At 40.8% G+C, this 4606-nt stretch overlaps 1 pseudogene; it reads left to right on the forward strand.

Annotated features, from left to right (window-relative positions):
* Positions 1-591: 591 nt before the first annotated feature.
* Positions 592-4213, forward strand: LOC109690504 (homeobox protein NANOG pseudogene; annotated as a pseudogene).
* Positions 4214-4606: the final 393 nt, after the last annotated feature.

The following is a 4606-nucleotide window of genomic DNA, read 5'->3' on the forward strand; positions in this document are numbered from 1 at the left end:
GACTGTTTTTCTGAAGACTTTTCACCTATAAGTCATTTCACCTGGTCCATACGTTTCTACTCCTAGTGTTTCCTTGTGGGTCATTTGGAGCCCCCTGCAGTTTCTAATGACTAGGGTTCTCTACTCTTTAAGCAATCTTACTGGACTAGATGCCCTATGACCCTTGGCTAGATCTCTCTTATGTGGCCTCCATTTGATCCACTGAAAATGCTCATAAATTCCTTGGCCTGATGATCCTGGCTGATTTCGGTGCAGCTTCTACCCTGGTGCCTCAGGCTGCTTTAGCCTCCTTGGGCTGGAGTCAGTCAACATTTTCTGTGTCTTCCAGCCCAGGAAAGTGGTCATTTCAAACTCTGAAAGGTGTTTTAGAAGCCTCAGAAGGAAGTGACAGCTGTCCTTCATTGATCTACCCATAATCAGAAGTGGGACCTCTCTTTGGTTACATCCTCTTCAAAATATCCTATGGGAGCCAGTCATGGTGGCTCACATCTGTAATCCCAGCTACTCTAGAAGTGGAGATGGGGAGAATCAAAATTTATCCCAGGCAAAAAAAAAAAGCTATCTCAATCAATAATCCAGGAGTATCGATACATGCCTGTGATCCTAGCTATACAGAAGGAGGTAGGTAAAAGGATCTTGGTCTGAGGCCTGCCCTGGGCAAAAATGCAAAACCATACCTGAAAAATAACTAAAGCAAAAGAAGTGTTGGGGATGTGGCTCAAGTAGTACAGAATCTGCCCAGCAAGTGTGAAGCCCGGAGTACTACCAAAAAAATTCTGTGAGATCCAAGACTCATAGAAATTGTTCTCAGAATTTCCTTTATAAAAATTCTCTAAATGGTGATCTGGCTTTGGAATATCATATATACTTTTAGTATGGTAATCCCAGTGAAACTGATATTTCAATATCCTCCTTCTGTAGTTTTAGACACACTGTCACATTTTGGGAGGTCATAGTTTGGGACATTATCTCTTCTAGATTGGGAGTCTCTCAGAGAAATCAGCAGACCATTGGAAATGATAGACACATCTTGCTATATTTTGTTAAATTATTTTATTAGTAGAATTTATTTCAGTGCAATGTATGCAAAGAGACAAATACACAGTGATAGATACGTAGCTTAATGGTTTAGCAAACACACTTATGCAATAAGGACCCAGAGAACATTACCAGCTACCAGAACCCCATGGCATGCCCTAGTTAAGTTCCCTAAGGGCAATGGTACCCTGACTGTTAACACCATAGACCACTTTTCTTCTCCTTTGAAATTGATGTAAGTGGGACCTTGTCTGTCCAGTATGCTTGTGAAACCTATCCTTATTGTTGCCTCTACTTGGAGTCTATTCATTCTCATTTCTGGGTGGCCCTAGTGTGAACGTACCTGGGCAGTTAATATTTGGGCAGCAATCTCTTCCCCCAAGGGTAGCTCAATGACAGACTGCAGCCTCCCTAGACCTGCCTTAATTCCAACTTGTAACCACAGGAGGACTCTTGGGGCACCCTACAGACATTGGTTGTTAGGACAAAGCAGTGGAACTCTTTCAATTAAAAAAAGAAAAAAACTATGTACCAAGTTAGGCTGCTTCAGGGAATTTATTTCTCTGCATTCTTTCTACTTTATCCCATCAATCTGCTCTTTTAATTTGACTGACTTGGAGTCAGAATGTCTGAGCTGGAGAAAGCCATGTCCTCTGAGAAACATTCTACAGAAATTCTGATAAGTTATATTAATTTCAATTTCCTTGGAGATTATCAAGTTTTGTCACTTAGGCCCCAAGAAAGATTGCAACCAATATGTTTACAGTAATAATTGGAGGCCTGAAATACTCTTCTGAGTATTTCTTGCATTGTACTTTATAACTATATAATGGATTTTTTTTCAATTAAAATGAACGGTTTCAAAGCATGATAGACTTTCATCTGTAAATAAAGCAACCTTTTAGTTTATATTTAAATAATTCACATTTTAAAGTTTCACAGTGAAATTCAGGAAGGATTTTGAAAATATGTCATCATTTACTTCTTGAATTAATGTCCACATTATAATTTAAAATGTGGGAATTGGTTGTGGTGGCATATGCCTGTAATCGCAGTACTTGGGAGGCTGAGGCAAGAGGATTGAAAGCTGGAGGCCAGCCTGGGATACATAGTGGGATGCATCTTAAAAGACTAAGGGCTGGGGTGAAACTCAGTGGTAGAGTTCTTGCCTAGCATGTGTAAGGCCCTGGGTTTGATTGTAAGAACTGAAAAAAAGTAGAATTTAAAATAATATCAATTCTCTGAATATAAACAAAAGGCACCAAGACTCTCCTGAAATCCTGTTTAACAAATGCCCACAATCATGACGCTATTTTAATCCAGAAAGAGGAGTGTGTATAACTTTATTTGTTCGTTCATTCATTCAACAAAATATTTAGTGAGTGCCCAAGAAGTGGCAGGCATTTGTGCTAGGCAGGGCTATGTCACCTGAAGAATATGCATATTACCATATCTATAGTCTGGTGTAGTTAGGGGGTAGATAAGACAGCAGATAATTTCTGTGTAGAGTAATTACTACTTTTATATAGTAAAGAAGATTGTTTATGTGCTATGGGAGCATTTAAATGACATCAGGTTGATTCTTGGAGGGTCATGGAATCTTTCCCCAAAAAGTGATGTGTCGGGTGGGTAAGAAGGCAGCTGAGTGCAGGTTAGAAGGGGAAGGTGTCCAGGTACTTGCAAAGGCTGAAGCAATTGGCAGCTTTTCACTGATACAGGACGTATAGTACAGGGAGCTGGATTGGAAAGGAAGGGGACACAAATGAGCTGGGACATGAACATGAACTTATCCATGGAGAGGAGTCACCATGAAGAAGAGGAGTGGAAACTTTCCATCTTTGGCTTGATCGCACTGGTTGTTCATCTTACTGAGGATGGGCTCTGCATTCTGACTTCTTGATATTTTTTTACCTCTGGAGATCTTCGTTTTCTTTCTAGGATCTTCCGCCTTAAAGCCTTAGTTCTTTTTCACAATCTTTGACTTTTTCCCCCCATTCAGAGTAACATAAGTGTGGATCCAGCTTATCACCAAAGTCTGCCTTGTTCAGTAGCAGCCGATTCTAGGGACTACTCACCAGTATCTGTGGCTTATGAGCCTGAAGAAAATTATTCATCCTTATGAATGTCATCTGCTGAGATGTTCCACACAGAGGCATCTTCTTTGCTTTCCTCCTCTGTGGACCTGCTTATTCAGGATAGCCCTGATTTGTCTACCTGTCCCAAAATAAAACCTCCTAATTCTGGTTTTGGAGAGAGCACAGCGAAGAAGGAAGACACTGAAGTCCAGGTCAAGAAACTGAAGATGTGCACCGTGTTCTCCCAGACCCAGCAGTGTGTACTCAATGACAGATTCAGAAACAGAAGTACTTCAGCCTCAAGTAGATGCAAGAACTTTCTGGCATTCTGAGTCTTGGCTACAAATAGGTTAAGACCTGGTTCCAAAACCAGAGAATAAAATCTAAGAGATGGCAGAAAAGCAAGTGGCCAAAGAATGCTGACAGTGTGACTCAGAACTTATGCCTACAGATTATGCAGGCCTCCATTTGAACTGTCACCAGGGGGACATGTGGAGCACATCTTTAAACCTTCTCATGTGGAGCAATCAGACCTATAACCCAACTTGAAGCAACCAGGCCTAGAACAGCCAGTCTTGAAGCAACCATTCCTGGAACACTAAGACCTGGTGCACCCAAGCCTAGAACGTTCAGGTCTGAAACATCCATTCCATTACTATGGAGAGGAACCTGTGCAGCCCCATGTGTAGTTCCAGCAAAATTTCCCTGTTGGTGATTTGGAGACCACCTTGGAAACAACTGGGGAAGACCTAAGTATTTTGGTACCCCACAAGTCTTGGATTTATTCCTGCATTACTCTGTGAATATGCAGCCTGATGACATGTAATGAGTGTGTTATTCAGATTCAGTCAGGGCAGTGGCTGAATTCCTTCTAGGGGTTTTGTTTTAGAGTTGGGGATGGGGGATAGTTGGAGTCTAATCAACAAATTTACCTGCTACAGACAAGACTCCTCTGGCTACCAATAAGTAGATGTAATACAGGTTTGGATATCATTAGGATATAGAGTCTGACCTCAAGTATAGCAAGTACAGAGTACAAAGATGTGTGGAGGATTGTCAATTGTTCAGGTGAAGGGCTGAGCTACCATGTGTTCAATTGATGTCCTCTATACTTTGGGCTGTCTTTCACAGCCACTACTTTGCTCATTAATATTATTTGCAAAAAGGTATTACATACTTGATCACATCGTGACAAATTAGTACCCATTTGATTAGTTTAAGTACTAATGAATAAAATACTGGTTTTACATTGAAAAAAAAAAGTGGAGTGGAGTGAAAAGTAGTTGGGAGTGAGTTAGCCAGCTTGGATTGAAACCCCAGCTTCACCACTGTAGTCGAGTTATAGGGTCAAATAATGCATATAAAATTGCCTAGCACAGTGCTTACAGCATACCCAGAACTTAAAAATTGGACGCTTTGTTATGTGAAAAGAAAATCTGGGGTAGAGGGAGAATTAGTAGTAACTGTGAAGTATAGTCAAAATCTGAAGTCAG

The sequence above is a fragment of the Castor canadensis genome, chromosome 13, assembly GCF_047511655.1.
Source record: "Castor canadensis chromosome 13, mCasCan1.hap1v2, whole genome shotgun sequence".
Lineage (NCBI taxonomy): Eukaryota > Metazoa > Chordata > Mammalia > Rodentia > Castoridae > Castor > Castor canadensis.